Source organism: Crassostrea angulata, chromosome 9, assembly GCF_025612915.1.
Source record: "Crassostrea angulata isolate pt1a10 chromosome 9, ASM2561291v2, whole genome shotgun sequence".
Lineage (NCBI taxonomy): Eukaryota > Metazoa > Mollusca > Bivalvia > Ostreida > Ostreidae > Magallana > Magallana angulata.
Genome location: NC_069119.1, coordinates 27322469 through 27342021, shown reverse-complemented (window position 1 = coordinate 27342021; position 19553 = coordinate 27322469). Strand labels below are relative to the sequence as shown.

The following is a 19553-nucleotide window of genomic DNA, read 5'->3' as shown; positions in this document are numbered from 1 at the left end:
TAATTATCTCAAATATTCGCCCACTTCTACAGAATCACATATATAACACAATGGGTATTGGATTTCATTGGTACTAATTAAAGAAGTATGTAATACTAATTCTTACATATATATACATTAAAATATACAAAACCAAACACGTTCCACATTATTCAATAGCATATAACAACATCAAAGTAAATATATACTCTTCATTATACACAAAGTAAAAAACAAACATGGAATGTATCGTATAAAGGAGACTTTTCTTTCTATACTAAGGGCTTTAAGCAGACACACAGTTCGACCTTAGGTCGATGGCATGTCCATAATATATATGCATATTTTTTTGCAAATAAAGGCTGGATAAAGGGATGTTTAAAGCTTGGACCCCTAAAATTCTACAACAAAACTGTCCAAGACCTTTAGCTGGGTCTATGCAGTAAGAAATGCATGCTATCTGCTTAAAGTTTGACAATCTGGATTTCTCCTTCATGTATTCATAGATGCTTTTCAAAAAGAATTCAAAATCAATAATATATTGTCAAATTGACTACATATTTAAAACCAAGCTAAATGCCAAATACATATACACTTGAAAAATCCCACAAATGTAGATCACATATTGTTTGTTTAACTGGAATTTTTAAGAGATAAAGGGGTATTTTTGCTTCTAAAAAGGTAAATAGCCCAAGAGAAATTATATACTTATTCTTATTTAAAATTTGAGTCATTGGTTTAAGATTGCAAAAAACAACAAAATATAAATATACATGTACTTCCTTTTTGGATCTTAACATGTCTGCATTATTTACCAGTTATACATTGAACAATACTTCAAGATAAGGCTATGTTAGTATATTGTGTCCATCAAGATACCGATATACAGAAAAAATACTGAAGCTATTTGAAGAAATATTCTCTTTAAGAAAAAAAAGTGTGATAAATAAATACACATGCATGAACAATCTTCAACAAGAAAAACAATGCTTTGAATAATTTGCTAAAATATTTTGTAGCCCACAATTAAAACACAGATATAGAATTTAAGATAGTTTTAACAAACAAGCATATCCTTTAATCAACTTTAAAGTCAACTTTTTGTGTAGTTTGTGATTCTCTGAGCAAAATCAACAACAATGGGGCAGGAATGTTTGGCAAAAAATCACAGAATTCTCTGAATGACAAGTATAATTATCGCAGAATGTGAACAATATAATTCCTACAGGTCCAGATCTGTCTGTCTATCCTTGTGCAGGTCTTCATGGTCAGCTTCTGTCCGTCCACGCTGGTCTCCATGCACTTCTGTGTGTTGGCATGGTAAATGGAGTTGTCCTGTTCATGAAAGTTACAATATATGAAAAGGAATGTACAGGTATGCATGTACTATTCACCCCACTTTAATTGATGGAGCCAATATTCTTAATCAACTTTTATCGTGTACAACTTTTATTTTTTTATAAAAGTTGATAAAAGATCTTCCGTAAACAGTCCTTTTAATATAAGTCATTCTAAAACATTTAATCCCTAGAAAATTGTTGATAAAAATCTGAATAACAGTATTTTTTATAGATCATCCTAAACCATTTATTTTAAGTATATCGTGGATTAAAGTTACTGCAAATATAAAGTCACTACAAATAACTGTGGAAACATAAGATTTTATGGTGGCTCAATTTTCGTGGAATTCGTAGGTACCTCTCATCCAAGAATTAACATCCTCCATAAATTTATATGTTAGGATAAAATAAGCCATATTTTCGTTGAAGGTTTTAGAGAATACACAAAATTAAGTCCCCATGAATCTTTAAAATTTAAGCAAACCATGAAAAATGGCCCCCTACTAAATTTATTGATTCCACAGTAATTAAATTATGATATTTTTTTTCTTTATTTGACCTTGACCTACCTCTCTGTATTGCCACTCTTGATTTCCTTTCTGGCCGTGGCACGGATAAACAATGACGCTCTCCCCTCCGGAATAATCAAGGCATCCATCGTCTCGACGGATTTCTCCGTTCTTACTCAACATCCAATACTACAATTATACAATAAAATCATCAATTCCTGTCGGATTTGAAAAGCCAAAGAATCTTGCACTCCAGACTTTAAATACTATACTGTTCTTAATATATATAAATCTTCATTGAATTAGTGTATACCCTTCAACCATAACATTATAGGTAAATCTCAAACATATCATGAAATTTGATTTAAAAAAAAGACATTTTAAGTACTACTAAGGACAATTTATTTTTACAAAACCAATTTCAATAAATAGTTGATAATTTGTAACTTTAGTGTTTATAATCATATTCATAATTTAAAATAATTTTAGGAGAGAAGATTTATAGGCATTGTACCTGCTGTTCAATCCAATTCAATGTATTCATTTATACTTGAATAAAATACTTATCAAATTAAATCAATTGATAAATCAATCAATATCTGTGAATTTGACCACACCCACCTGGTTGCCCCCCTGGTTGTGACAAGGCCACATGTTGACTGGTTTGTGGTAGTTGTGGTTATCCACCGCACTGTCGATACACATCGGCTTAGCCTTGCTGCGGATCTGTAACCAATGCATTACATTACATTATAATTTATGCAAACTTTGAAATTGCCAATTTTCTAATATATTAGACTTCAATGGCAGTGGGTACATGTGTTGAACAAGATAAATATATATAATTTGTTATGCAGTATTATCATAGTTTTGCTCACATTTTAAATAACCTGATTATCATGTGACTTTTCTTTTCGTGTAAAGAATGTGTCTTAACTGCTATATTTTATTTATAATTTTGTCATTTTTTTTTATTATGGTGATATTTTATAATTTTATGACATCATTTTTATAATAGTAAAAGGAGGAATTTTTTGAGAAAATTAACTGTACTGTTGTGGCTGACCTATACAACATTGAAATTCAATATAGCTGCAACATAAATTAAAGCAAGTCTATTTCTTAGGGCCATAAATATCAAATATGGCACAGGAGTAGCTCTTTGTTTACTTCATTCTTGTCTGTATTAAAAAAAAACGTGAAAACAATGAAAGATGACACAAAAAAAATTATGATACTATTTTTCGTACCTCTCCAGAAGCAATGGCTTCCCCTGGAACAAACAGGTCTGGGTAGACATTTTTGACGAACCAGTCAAAGCTATGGCACTGCAAACGTTCCCGAAGCTTCTTTCTGTCGGTGACATCTCCGTAATCTCCCTATGGAAAACAATGTATTTATCTATTATTCATCTAAATTTGTTTAATTAGATTATTGTTGACTTTATATTATACAAATTACATTTTCCAAATGAATATCCTCAATTTGTTATTCATGAGTATGTCATTTTTCAAACTCTTATTCTAACGGTAGAAACAAAACATATATTATAAATCGAAGTGAAATAAAAATGTCTTAATCATAACAAATTAAACATTTTGAGAGTATTGCACAACCAAAACATGTAATCTACCAGCTGTCCCCATTTTTATTTCTGAATCAGTTCTTTAAACCATGTAGAAAAAATAGGCTGCAAACCAAGAGGGCCTGGCCAGACTAACTGACAGACAGACAATTATTCTCCTTCAGTTTTACATTCAGGGAACTAAAAATCAAAAGAAGTTTTTGAAATTCCATACCAGATCATAGTTGAATCTTTCATAATAATAGTTCTTGTATTCGTCCATCCAAACTTCGGCCAATCGGATTGAGTTTTTCTTGACAACGTTGACACCAGTCCTCTACTTGTACGGACTTCTCTTTCTGAAAATGTGACTAACATGAGAGCATGGAATGATTTCTTAGGTACCTACACACATCCAGACCTTCAAACTGAAAAATAAAATCATACAAAACTGTCATGATATCATAATAGTTCATAGTAACCAGTTATAAAACAGTACCACAGAAAATGAGTTTTGAAAAATGTTATGATTCATCAAACATGAATTTAAATTATATTACCGGTACAAACAGTAAATGTTCTTTCAACATATGAGAATGGACAAGAAAAAGAAATTTGGTGCCATGTCCAGGATCCTACTTACTCTAAATGACAGTTCTAAGTTTTCTCCTCCCCAAATATCCATTCCAAGGTCGTAGGTACCAAGTTCCGTAAAATATTCTCTACTGATGGAGAAAAGACCTCCGGCCATCGTGGGCGACCTGTGATATCATTAGTTTAAGAATAACATAGGATTGAAATATAAAAGGATGTTTCAAAGTTCAGTATATAAAATTTGCTTGTCATTTACTTTTATTCAGGTCTTTGTTGAAACATACATGAAAGTTAATGATTCTAGGCTTTTAAGTGTCTTAAATTCATTAAACAAAACAAAAATATTGAAAGACAAAAAGTTTTTACAACATAAAAATTCCATAATATTTGATTATGTTTAAAAATCTTATAAACACACAATTTTTTTGTCAATACTTTTGTTGCATGTTTTGGAAAAGAAATTCTATAACTAGCAGAATAATGTCACTGTGATGATATTTTTCTAGCAAGCAGATGAAAAAGTATCAGAGGTGACGATTCAAAATGCATGCACTTCTAATTTGGATTCTAATTAATACAGTAATACTAATTCAATCAACAATATCAATAATCTTTAAATCTAAAAAGATTATTGAAAAATTGAGTGATAAGTAAGTTGATTTAAACAGTTGCACTGTATGCAATGTATTTTAAGGTACATTATCCCTTTCCTCCATTAACTTAATTTCTTACCTGTCTGATGTACACAACAAAGAGGACTGAGACGATTGGTAGAAATACGGGTATACAGGTGTCAAATTTCACCGTTGGTGACAAGACAGCATCCCACATTGTTTAACTTTAACAAGGGAGACAACTCCTGAAATTAGAAATAATGCAGTTTAAACAAAAGTTACATGTTTCTCTTAAGGTCTCACACAAGGAGTTAATTTCACTATATGTTACTATAAAGCTTTAATTCAGTTAATTATTTAACTATACTCTCAGCATATAATTCATGATAGAGATATTATAGTTAAATGCTTCAAGAAAAATTTTACATCAGAAAAATAACGCCTTATGCGGTTTCTAAGAGAGATAATTGAGAGTAAACATACCTACCCCCAAGTACACAGGGGTTCCACATGTTGACCAACAGGCTCAGCACCATCCAGGAAGTTGCATCATGCGCATCTAAAAAAAATAGTTCCATTGAAATTTGTGTGACAATTCCACTAAAGTAATAATTCTCCTAGCCACTGGGTCTAAAATCAATACTATAGGCCAAAAAGGAAGAAAGAAAAGAAATTGTCTCTATATATATGGAACTACAATTGACTAAGTTCAGTTTGATTGGCTATTTCCTTGCGTAAGACCTTTAAGTCAACTAAAAGTTCACGAAATTTAATGAAATATGCAGTAAATGTCTAGTAGGTATCTATTTCCAATATGCTAGTGTATAAAAATCTACTTTTGACGGGAAGGGATTAAAAAAGTAGGAGATAACTCTTCTTAACAGATTGCTGAAATCTGGAGTAAATTTCTGTTAAAATTCATCTACAATACATGTTTTCAAAGCTAAATAAAATTTGATTAGTAAGATGTTGTGAAAAGAGCTTGGAATAAAATGAAACCTGAAATGTTAGAGTTTATGTGTATGTGCTTTAAAAAAAATTCAGCTCTAATTAATAGACATTAATTAGCTAGGAAAAAGGAAGTTGACTTGAACATTAGAATTAATCAGCAAAAAGTTGTTAATTTTAATTCTAAGACAAAGACAGAGACTGGAAAAAATAGTGCCAGAAGAGTCTTCAATAAAGTACCTTGGAACTTTGATAACGGTGGTCACTGATTAATGGCTAGTGATTAAGATAAGGGGTTCTTAAGCAATGGAGGGTGATGAAGCTTTTCCATCAGTCATCAAAGATGGGGTCCCTCTTAGAAGACATGGCAGCTCTAAAATAAATAAACAGTATGAAAGTTTACAATTATACTTAAAAATTGGCACCACACACAACATCATATTCTTAGAAAGTCTACAAGTGTACAGTTCAATATAAATCATGCCAAAGAAAGGACCAAAGTGGCTGCATCGACATCAGTAAAAAAAAAGGAAGCATTCCTCACAACAAGGGCCAGAAAAGTACAGGGACCACCAGCCCAGTGCAGTGTCTATGTCCTATAAGAAGGCTGAGTAAAGAAGAGTTTCAGGACCTTGTACAGCAGCTGAAGGATGGAATATTCACAGTAAGCGATGCTTAGCGTAGAAGCAGTCAAATGAAGATTTTGCAACCCAGGCAGAGTGAAGTGCAGCCGGTAGACTCCTACATGAATGCAGAGTCACTGAACCCCAATTCCAGACTTTACAAAGTACTCCATCAAGAGAAAACTGCTAAACTATCTGTGACGATTGTGACACGATATAGAATTGTATTTTGATATTGCACACGCATGTACTACACTTTTGACATGTCCCCCTTATTTACCATTTGCATTTCACAGCGAGATGTCATAATCTGTACTATTATTACTTACTGCATCAGATGAACGTGATTATTTGATTGTATTTCAATCTTCCAGGTCTTTTATTTTCGTTGGCAAACTCCACTCTAAATGTTTTCATGATTTTTCCAAGCATGTACTTTTCGTTTTTACATACGGTCATACCGCCATTAGTGTTATGGAATTTCAGTATATCACGCCCGATGCAAATCATAACTGGTGCACTAGGTTGCTATAATTTTACTTGTCATGTGTTGTGTAAATCACCTAATTTAATTGTTGAATCATATTTTATACATTAGTCTATGTTATTGCCAGTGACTGCCGGTGATCCCTAGGGAAGCGTGTGGGTCACCGGGGGGAATCCGTATGTATATAAAAAGGGGAGACCACTCCATCCGGTGGACTTGGGGTTTAGCAATTGAGGTTAGAGGGTGTTTTTTAACTACTTCGATTTTTTTAGGTAGAATAAGGGGTTTTGAATAATTTATTTTTTTAATACATCGTGGTATTAAGAGCTAATCTCGTTTACACGATATTAATTTATATTTAGGGAGTTCATATTGGATTAATTTCGATACAGACGACATAGTTCATTTTATTTACGGTTAGACAAAGGGTTAATCTCTGAAGTCTTACCGATTAAATAATTAGTAATCGTTAATAGTTCTTTGGAATTTTATTATTCTAAATTATCGATATTTTATAATATTGTTACAGTAGGAATAATTTATACATATATTCATATTTATTGTTGAAAATAATTGGCAAAGTTTTGCGTTAACAGTTAAGTGAGATATAATCTGGTAATTCTAGATTTTTTCTCGATTTTGGTAATATTTATTTGTACACTAATTGGGTCATTCTCGTTTAGTGCACCCCCCCCCCTTTTATTGAATTAACGTACACACGAAGGTTGTGCTGTAGTATCACTGTTCGATTTTGGTAATTGCCAATTGTCAGTGAATTAATTGTAGGTGTAGTTGTTATTGTTGATTAGTTATACGTCTTTTAATTTCTTTGTTGAATAAATTTACATAAACTTTAAATAAGTCTTATATTTAATTACCCTCGGTAATAACTTAAATACGAGTCCAAACACAGGTAATTCTCGTGTTTTAACGAAAGGGGCAATATTTACGAGAAATTCGTAATTTGGTAGAATTAAATTCACTGGTTATTCTCGTGCAGGATTGCATATATATACTTGTGCAATAGCAAGCACTCAGGTCCGTTACATTTGGAACCATGCATTTAAAGAGCACTTACAGAAATTACTGGACTGTGACGGTTCACTGGACTGGAACCAGCATGGGGAGGAAAAGAGAGGCCTTGCATGGATCTTTTCCATTCGATGTAAGAAGTGCCATTACACCAGTCACAGTGAAAAGCTGTACGAGGAAGTCAGTCGATCAGGAAGGGGACGGAGAGCCGCACAGCTTAATGTTGCCATGGCTGTCGGTCACTTGGGTACCAGCCTTACAACAGAGGGTATGCGTGGCATGCTTCTTGGCGCAAACATCAAACCAGCATCAGCCACCAACTTTCATCAGACCTGCAACAAAGTATGCAAAATCATCACTGATGTGAACAAAAACAGCATGAAGAAAACAAGGCAGGGCATTCAAGAGCTTAAAGCTGCTTGGTCCGATTTTATATCAAATTTTATGCACGCTTTTAAACGATGGCTATGCTTAGTATATGTATAATAATAGGCATTGCAGTAATTTTACCCGTCAATTATGCCAAATTTCAATGAAGAAAAATACATACAAAATTTGCTAACAAAAACAAACGACATTAAAAGGTAACGCGTTATTTCGCCTCATGTTAAATTTTACCCCTGACGACGAGACGGGTATGGTTGTATTACGAATTTGGCATCGCTTTAAATAAAGGTCGAAATGATCAGACAAATTACAAATCAACATGTGTACGTTTTGTTCGCTAATATTTCTAAAGTCTGCTTTCTTTACAATCGATGCATAGCAAGCGGGTTGAATAACCCCAATCATTCGGGGGACGAAACCAAGCGGTTTCCTTTTCTAAACATTCCCGTGATGCATTTTGGTTTGTTTTTTCGTTTGCCCAAAGAGAAATTATTTTCATTTATTTTGAATATTTCTAACTTTGAAAGGAGACTGATTCTGCTGGTGTAAATAGGAGAAAGTCCATAACGTTCTAAGATAAATGATTTGTATGAAAAAAAATTTGATACTGTAATTACAAAAAAATTGGACCAAGCAGCTTTAACGAGAAATGTGGATTTGTCAATGCGATCGGGAAAACACCATTCCAAGCTGCCACACAAGTGACATACACCTTAAGTGAAAATGTTACCAAGAAGAAGAATGTTATGGCAGTGTTTTGTGGCAATAAACTGTGAAAGAAAGGCACCCATCTTAGAGCCAAGGGAAAGGAAATTACCTGCCCCGGACATGAAGACTGCACTGCAACCATTCCTCCAGAGACCACCATTGGAGACGAAAAGAGATCGGCTGTGGAATGCATCAGTGAGCTGCAAAGTGATGACCGTCCACTCATTATTTCCCATTTCACCAGTGATGGAGATAGTGCCGCTGCTTTCGGTGCATCTGAAAAGCAAGGGCATATGATTGAAAACCTCAAAGACTTGCGCCACTTCTTTGACTCTCAAAGAAAACAGACTGCTAAGGCTCTTTTCAGCAGCCACATGTTTCCTGGGCTGCGTTTAAGATCGTAGCAGCTAACCTAGCCGCTAGGTCGTAGATTTCTAGGTCTATTGAACGGACTGCTAGGTTAGCCGCTAGGTCTCAAATTTGAAGTTGGAAATCTTCAACTAAAGACTAATTACATCGATATAATTTGTTGATTTCAAGCGGAAATATACATGTTAAGATTTATTATAACTTAAAGGATGAATAAAATATCACTAAATAAATTGATTTCGTGTTTGTTACAAAGTGGTAACTAAGATTGCCATCTTGAATTTGATGCCTAGCATAAAATATTTAGGCTACGAATATCTACGTAGCGGCTAGGCTAGCTTACCGTTCAACTACGTAGCCCTACGTAGCAGCTACGATCTTGAACGCAGCCCTGGAAGAACAAAAGCTATGAGAGAATCCGTGCAGAGAAGATTTGCCCTCGATCTGAAGCTTAGATGCAGGACCGAGTACGAAAACTGCTTCAAACACTTCTCCAGTGACTTAATTACCTTTGATGAAATGAGCCATGTCAACTCTGTCCTTTCCATCATCAGCTGCTACCAAGGACAGGGCGGAAAGTCCTGTCACCTCCATTCCTTCTCCTGTCGCAGACTGAAAAACAACAAGTGGAACTCTTCAGTGTTGCCTCGTGATTTTGAATTAAGCATGACAGAAGAAGACATCTGGTTGTTAAAAGACTGTATAAATCTGACTTTGGGTCATAATAATCTTAATCTAGAATTAAATATCACACTTGTACACAAAAATCTGAATCTGTGAATAGGGCACATTTAAAATCATTCCAAAATGTATTACAAGTAGTAGAAATTTTGAAAGTAGAATACATAAAGTTGTGCACTCACTCAATCGGGGTCATGGAAATTCAACATTGGAACTTTGTGAATCTGTAGGGGCACCTATTGTAAAAGGTAGTAGAGTGGTCAATCATCTAAAACAACAGCAAAATAGACAACATTACTTTAAAATGAAACAAAAACTATTAAAATATAAATTCCAAAGAAAATTTTACAGAATGATCTAAAAGATATCAGCTCTTCGATAAAAAGTCTAAAGACACTTATAGTAAGTCACTAACAGATCCAAAGTAAAACAGGAAGTAGCTAAGTGTGAAAAGGGGGGGGGAGTGTTATCATGGGTAGGTGGGGTGGGGGTGTAGTTAGCATGTATTAAATGTTCGTTATATTATACCATTCATTTTTTTTAAATAAAATGTAGATGTGATGGTTAATTTGTTGACTACATGCCTCCTTTGAAGTAAATCTGCATTTATAATAAATAATGCAAGTTGTATAAGATGTGTACTTTAAGTTTTTTAACCCCTCCCCCCCCCCCCCCCCCCAAAAAAAAAAAAAAAAATCAAAGTACTGAGGTACTGAAAGCCGGTCTCTTTTTGTGTGTCTTTATGTATATTGTGTAGTAAAGACTGAAAATCTCTCTCTGTCTCTCTCTCCCTCTCTCATGCTTTTAATGTCGGAAAAGCGTCAGAGAGCGACCAAATTTTGTAAGCAGCTATAAACAAAATATGTCTGTCTAGTAGAAAAAAGTTCAACAGTTGCTCCCTTGAATTTTGCAACAAGCGTTATATACATTTCTTCAACGCGCAGCAAAGTAGTACGTGAAAATTCATGCGCATCGTATGTGTCCAAAATGCATAGTCTTGTTTTTAAAACACGTTATTAATAAGAAAACTAAAAAAGATAAACAATTCTCTTGAAATTAAATAAAGAAACAAAATGCTAACACTTTTGACAAACCGTGGCTCTTTGTGTAACTATTTGGTGTAGCGGAAGCTTTTAGTTTGACGCTGTTTGGTTTTTTGTTTACTTTTGAAGTTGTGCTATTTATAGTAACATTGGCGATTTGCCCGCCTACAGCCAGAACTCTGCTTTCAGCAGAGCCCGGCTAAAAATGGAAAAAAGAGATTTATAATCTTAAATAGTAGAGAGAACCGATTATTCATTTCCCCATTTTTCCCTTAAATGTCAATATCTTACTTTATATATCTATATTACTAAATCATTGAACTCATTGAAGCTCAGTTGATTTATTCCTATCTAATTTTTCTATAAAAAAAAATACCCCTCTGAAATTAGGAGTGGAGAGGTTGTTTAGGTTAGACCAGGCAAACAAAATTAATGTATTGGTTCTCGAACAAAATGTTCAAAATCTAATGAGGTAGGCAGGTTTTTTTTTTTAATTGCAAGAGTTGCAAAGGGAAATAAATTAATATTTAAGCCTAAAATTGAGTTTTTTCTCCCTTTCCAATTATCAGAGAATGTAATTATTGCAACATCATTTGGTCTGAAGCAGCGGTGCCTGAGAAACATTTATTTTTATTTTTTGGTCTTAGCAAACAAGAACTCAAGACTAACCTTGATCACTTCACGACCTTCTTCATTTGTTTCCTTGGTTACGTCCTCAGCCTCACACTCGATGGCAATCTCCTCAAGGTCAAGGTTGGGGCGTCCGGGGTCAGGGGTCACGTACAAAATTCCCTGCTGCTTGAATAAGTGAAAACTGGAAGGGGAGGTGCTGACTTTCACTCTGTATTAAAATCATAGCATGAAATTAAAGCTGAATTCTGGTCAAAGGGATTATACTGATCTTATAGTGGTAAATATGGACATGAGATGATTATTAAAATACACAAGACTATTAGTGTATTTTGATATCTAACTTTAGAAGTTAAGAGTTATTCATATATATTTACATTTTTCAGTGTCTTTGCCTGTGATAACACTACGTATCAATTTTGTACTATATAACCCATAACTTCAAATGACGCCATTTGCTTTTTTATATTTAAAAATTTATTAATCATACAATGGCTTAAAATTATATAAATATAAGTAATGAGGAATCATTCTTTGAATATTATGAGGTGATAATTTCGGTTGGGACGTGATCAAATCTATCATAAAGCCCTTCGGGCTTTATTGGATTTGATCACGTCCCGATCAAAATTATCACCTCATAATACTCAAAGAATGATTCCTTATTCCTTAAAGAAATGCTAACTTGCTAATGGTTTTGGCTCAAATTATGTTGTATAATATTAGATTGTCTATGGTCATCTTCACTAGCCAAGGGTTTTCGGTCCACTCCGCTCCCCATATACCCTTGGCAGATCTTATTACAAAAACTCGGTGATGTGATGGTGAGCAACTTGAGTTGCGCCCCTTGCATATGTACTTTACATTTTAAACGAATGAAACAACGGGTTACATACACGCTACAGCATAAACACTACTTATAAGCATGTTGACTAGAGAGTTTCGGAACATAATTAATAATGCTATTAAATACAGGGATCAACATTAACGGTTGCCCAGTTGCCTGGGGCAAGTAAAAATGTCATTTTTGGAAAGTGAAATTATAAACTTACTTGTCTGATCTGGCAAGAGAAAATTTTAATAGAAGTATTTAGTGAAAATAATTTAAAAAACATAAAAATAAACTTTCACTATGCATCTTTGCATATGGAAACTCGGAAAGGCCTCTGTTTTGATTTGAAATATGTCGTCCAGTATTTCCGCATAATCAATTATCAAATTTAATTCTATGTGCCCTGCTAGATCAAATAAATTATACCCTCATCTCATGATTATATTACATTCTTTTGATAAAACTGTACTTTTATATTATTTGCTTACGCACAGAATTTATAAGATCTTATTTCATAATGTCTTTTTTGTTAATAAATTGTTAGGGGAGAAGCATCCATCAAATAATAAACAAGACATGTTACTAAATGTTAGTAAGATTTAATATGCCAACAATTCTGGTCCATCGGTGTTTTATCCAGCAACTGAGCTTACGAAATGGAACGTATTTGGTTATCATATTTGTGAGTTACTCAAATAAAATTAAGAAATGTGGTGTTGTCTTCTTACTACAGCGTAATTTCGGGCTACCAATTTTTATATTCGTGCAAGTCAGAATTTCAGTTCACTTGCCCGAAAGGCAAGTGGACTGAAAAGTTAATGTCTATCCCTGAAAAAGGAATGAAGATATAACCTAAAGAAAGCAAGGAATGTTTTATTTGTAGTATTTGTAGGGACCTGTACTGGGAGTGAAAAAGTCGCCAATATATGAAAGCATTCATGCTTTAAAACCAGGTATCATCTTCGTGAATATTGCGGACAAACGAAATTTAATAAAATACAGCTCATAGAACATCTAAAAGCAATAGCCATAAGCAGGAACTCACACACTAACGGGATAAGCAACTTCCGGGCTACTTTCGCTATGTTTACTTCCCATACTATCACGCTAGCCTTGACAAGTTTGTAAATCTCCGTTCAATGCAGTTAATTATATCGTTTTTAGAGCAATCTGGTTAGACTATCGTTTGGGAGGCAATGTACTCAAGCACTTGTGTCTCAACTTGTTAAAAGCACCGAATATATTACAAAAGATCACACGTGTGTTTCTTTAAACGTTTATTGACAAGCGCCTGTTGTAAATGCTGCGATTGGATCAGCTACTCACGGCTGCAGCCAATCATAAAGCGGAGCTTGTCATCAAGATTTCGTAATGAGATCTGCCAAGGATTAATGGGGAGCAGAGTGGACCGAAAACCCTTCGCTGGCGAAGATCGCTACCGTACAGTAAAATTCATCAACTAGACTAAGTAATCTGCTTTGACTTAAATTAATACAGAATTGCACAAAAATGTCTACATAGCTGCTTTAACAACTCATACAAACTTTAATATAGATAATGTTTCCATTTCTACCTGAACAACACACAAACTTACGGATGTTTCCTCATTGCTGCTTTCACCTCTGTCCGAGCACTCACTTGGTTCGTTGCGTCTACCATAACCAAGAAAATGGAGTTGGCTGGTCCACAAACTTCTATCATGATATCTTTGTATTCTTTATTTTTCTTTCAAATAAAATAAAGTTCAAAAGTAGCTAACATGTTCTATTCAAAACATTATCTTTACTTTGATAATGTTGAGAAGGGGAGACTTGTTTATATCCAGTCTAATCAAAATTAGATTTTTGATCCACTGTTAATGGATCGGTACACAAACATGACAAAGTAGTTGTTTAGCAATCCATTAAAAGCGTGGATCAAAGATCTAATTTTAATTAGATTGGTCCATCTCCTATCAATCATATGTACTGAACATGTATATAGTTATATAATATATGTTTTATGTCATTAAGGGTGTAAAATTGTAAAATACCTATTTCATCTCCTATCAATCATATACATGTACTGAACATGTATATAATTATATGATATATGTTTTATGTCATGACGGGTGTAAAATTGTAAAATACCTATTTATTTTGTAGATTATGAAAATCAAACAACCTTTAATAAATGTAATCGTATTTAATTAATTAATTACTGCGGTAATAATATATATGTACATGATCTTTAAATCTGTATATCAATTTGAATGTAACAAAATCCAGCAAATATCAATAAAAATTCTTCCTACCATTCTTTCAAGTAGTTGTTTTATGGTCTCAACACCCAGGCTGCTCTTCTTTGCACTTTCTATAACCTGGGCCAGCTTGGGGTTAAGTTTGGGATCAGTAGACCCACCCACTGAAATAGAAATGACACCAAATGAAACTATTTTAACAAATCGAAGCGAAACCACCCGGATTCTTATGAATGAATCCGGGTGGTTTCGCTCCGATCGCTTGTTCGCGCTGAGTGGTTTCGCTCCGAATACATGTACGCCCCGAGTGGATTCGCCCGCGTTGTATTAATAAACACCACAATACATACTGCTTGTTGCTTTTGTTTTTAATTTATTTAATTTATTTCTATCTATACATAAGTTGTAAATTAAATGTTTTAGAAAGTAATTAAGTTTAATTAGACAATAATTTTATACACATGCACGAACATCGCCTGAGCAGTTTGATTAGTCGGCAGTTAATCCACCATCAATGAAACCGTAAAATAAATAGCTTTGATTGCGATCTAATTTGGAGAACTAAATGATTAGTTTCTCAAGAATTCGCTAGCGCGGTTTTTTTTTTGGAACCAGTATTCTGAAAGATATGTTTATTAAAGGCATTAATTAAGACAGCTCGATTAGGTGAAATCACGATAATTTTAAATTATTCCATAAAACACAACGTTAGCAATTGTTTGGGGTTTGCTTAAATCGATAAATACAGGTTATCCTTGATCGTTAATAATATCTATATAATATTGAAAAGGGGCGAAACCACTCGGCGCGAAACCACTCACCGCGAACAAGTGATCGGAAAGAAACCACCCGTTACTACTATTTTATAATTTTCAGAGTCTCGAAGTATCTAACATTACAAAACTGCATTTTTCTTTAAATCTGCTGAGGAGGAAAGTCCACTGACATAAAAATACAAGTGAATTGATCGGGGGGGGGGGGGGCGAGTCCGAACCTCCCTGGAAAAGTCAAACATAGCATTTAAAAATAAGACATAGGCCTCGACACCCCACATCCCTTTTTCACCCTTTCAACTCCCAATGAAAATACAATGTACCTGTGTATCACTTTCTCTTGAAGTGAAATTTGTAGAATACAGTGTGTTATGATCAATGTACATTATGTATGAGATGCTATAAACGATTATTGGATCCTAGTAGTTTCAATGTCAGGTAGACATACATGTAATTCGTCATGTTGTCTATAAGACAATCACCTCCGTGTAGCCCCCCCCCCCCCCCCCCCCGACACGTTCCCTCCATGCGGACGAAATCACAGGGACCTAGCCCGTTTTAACATTAATTTCAATGTAACCATATGATAAATGAAGAAAATTTTATGGTTACATTGAAATTAATGTTAAAACGGGTTTGGTCCCTGTGGATAAAATGCCTAATTTTGATGAATCATTTACCGCCACAATGTTTAGTACAAACGAAGACAGTTAATTAATCTGGTTGATATACATGATTTCTTGTAATCTGAAGTTCATGTGCATTGTACTGTGAGCTTTATACTATAACATTAGTATATCATATAGCATAAGTAAATATCAAATTGGTTATGTAAGTGTGAACGTTTCCTTTAGTCGTAACTCAAAAGTGCGTGATGACATTTTTATTTGTCCTTTGACGCATGGATAGGCTACGTGTATTCACATGAAATTGAACATCGCAGATTTTCAATGCAATGATAATAATATACACTGAATATAAATATTTATTTATACATAGTATGAAATACAGGTGTTCTGCACCCCTGATATGAACAAAGTTTACTTTACCTACAACAAATCATTCTATCTGAGAAATTTTATTTTCTTTACATTGCCGTTATAAACTTCTGATACAAACAGATTGTCATTATTGTCCACACATAAACCCAACGGATACTCCAGATCACAATTATCAATGTAACGGAGAAACTGTCCATCCTGATCCAGAATGTGAATACAATGGTTGTAATGGTCTGCTGTCAGGATGCGACTCTGACTGTCTGTTGTGATACCAAAGGGTTTAAATGGTTCCTTTTTGGTAACGGAGGGATGACCGATGTATCTCCATCTGAGTTTCCCGTTCTGATTAACCACAAGAACTGCTCTAGCCTCACAGTCAGCTACACAGATGTCATGGTTTCTGTTTTCAGTGATGTATTTAGCCTTTAATTTCTCTGAGTACAGAGGTTTACCTTCATCATCAAACTGAATTGTTTGTTTCTCTGTAGATCCCGAGTAACGGACAACTTTGGATTGAGTGAAATCATCACTGACCATGATAACCAGGAGATCACTATTAGAGGTGACACACAGTTTAGAAGGCCCCCATCCTTGTAATCTGATCAACTCTTCTGTCTTTCCATTATTTACTTTATTCACTGTCCTTGATATCCCGTCAATGAAAAGTAAATTCCCCTCACTGTCTACAGCTATACCATTGGGTCGTTGTTTTGATTTGTTGCTAACTGTATGAAGCAATTCACCTTTAATGTTAAAGCATTTGATATCCTTTGTCGATCCAAATGTCCAAACACAATCTTCATTTAGATAGGTAACATTGTAAACCTTTTCATACCCTGTCTGTATTGTGGCAACAAGCTCCGGTTCATCCAGTAGTTCTCTCACTGAAGTGTTGGGTTGGTTTAGTGACAAGACATTCTCTTCTGTAGCAGTAGACAAAGGAGTGATCTGCCCAAACAAATTATACAACTTTTCATGGTCTAATGGTTTTGGAATAAATGTTGGCAGTGTAACCTTCAATTTGGGTGGAAGCTTGCTGAACTCTCTGATATTAGAGCTGTATTCAATGGTAGGAGATACTTCAGTGGATTTCTTGAGTTCCTCAATGGCTAGTAATGTATGTTTTATGAGAGCCTGTGTCTGTTTGATTTCATCTAAGTGTTTCTTTAAAAGGTCTCTGTGTTTTACTTTCATCTCACTGATTTCAGTTTTCATTTTATTGACAACGATGTCAATTTCTCTGTGCCATTGCTCTCCTTGTTTGGACATTGCTGTCGTAAGTTTCTCATATCCTCCATCCAGGTTGGCAAGCTGATTTTCCAAGTCGAGTGCACTTTCTTCATATGAAGGAGAAATAAGTTTTTCTAACTTATTTGCCTCGTCCGCAATAGCATTTTTCTTTGTCGTGTACACTTCGGAAACTTCTACAAAAATATGTCCTTTATGTGTTTCTGATGCAGTACAAGAAGAACAAACAAATATGTCGTTGCAATTCTTGCACTGCAAGTCACAGTTTTTGCGTGAATGTGTCGCACATTTTGGGTAAATCAGAGTTGATCTTCGCTCCCTAAAAGGGACTATTTTATGTTTGTCATATCCATCTGAGATGTGATCTACTACACAGGGCTTGCAGAGGTTGACATGACAAAAGTCACAGTAGCTGTGTACTATGGCAGTCTCACAAAGGTCACATCGGTGCACGTCCTGGGCACTAGAACGAGGATCCATCGCTTTTCTAAAAATTTAATGAAAAATTAAGCTAAAAATTAAAATGTACTGTTTGTAGAAAATGTAGTATTATTTGTTAATATATTAAGAGCCAACATGAAAACCATATGTTGCAGTCCTGCTTTATCCAGATAGAATAATTATAAAACTTGCATTAATTGATAAACATATATTCATAAAATATATTTGTTAAAGGTCAACTCATGCAGAAAATTAAAACGAAAGTACTTATCTGAAAGATATTAATTTAAAACAACTAACATTAAATGTAGGTATCTCAATTTTTGTCTATTAAATAGGCAATTATTAGCGGCACAAACCTTGTTTATAGTCAATCAATTTACATATTCGTCAAATTGGACATCAAACATGCAGACGTCTACACGTAACTTAAACATGGCTGAGCTTGCTTGTATGGAATGTGGTCACCTGACATCAAGAATTCAAAACAATTAGAGTTATTCCCCGTGTATTATAATTCTGCACCCCCCCCCCTTTCCTTACGAAACAGTTAATACGATGACTTAATTTTAAGTGAACTACATGGAGGAGTTTTGACAGATATTGTATACAGTATAGAATTCAAAATAAACCAATGCAGCGTTTTATGCATGAATCTCATTGTGTTTCTAGTATGAATTAAATCTTCTGGCACGTACAATATTCAGCGGCCCATTTTTTAAATGACACCTTGTAATGTAATACTTCTTACATTCTTTAGATAATACATCATAATGGGTAACAAAAGTGCATGCTGCCATGTTTTACTAATTCTTTTATTTGTTTACTTATTTAACCTACTTGTATCTGAACAAAGGAGTACACGTGCCTAATTGCGCTTAAGTATTCTATGGGTTTAAAAATAAAAGGCGATTAATTATATGTAAAAATTACACACCTACATAAATAAAGTAAATAAAAGTTCTGTAAACAAGTTATCGTTCTATCTTGGATAAAAAAGAAATCCCATACAGGTTGATACAGATTAAAAATAAACCATGACTTCCAACATTTATATTTTGCCAGCTTACTGAAGGCTGTATAAGCATATTTAATTAAGGAGGTTCTTAAAATAATTAGCAACTGACATGGAGGTGGAATCCGATTTTTGAAAACAAAATGAAGATGCAGGAAGAGCTCTGGAGAACATGGGGGAATAGCTGCTCACTGTTCGAAAGCTGTTCCAAGTATACAAGACAAATTATGAAGTTTTTAAGATGTTCATAGTTTTACCTTCTGTTATAAGATATAAAATATCAAAAAATATTCATTGATAAAATTATCAAAAGTAATTCAAATCAAATCAAAAAATTCTTGAAATTTATAAAATGATCATTTTTCATTATTTTCATTACTATTTGAAATCGGAGTGTCTCTTATTCAAGAATGACAATGCATACCATCCAAAAGATGTGGAATGTGTTTAAGATATCACATTCTTGAATGATTGTTAAGATTACATGGGTTGGATA

At 34.2% G+C, this 19553-nt stretch overlaps 1 pseudogene; it reads right to left on the bottom strand.

Moving 5' to 3' along the window:
* Positions 1 to 685: 685 nt before the first annotated feature.
* LOC128163429 (uncharacterized) lies at positions 686 to 18513 on the bottom strand (annotated as a pseudogene).
* Between the last annotated feature and the right edge of the window lie 1040 nt (positions 18514 to 19553).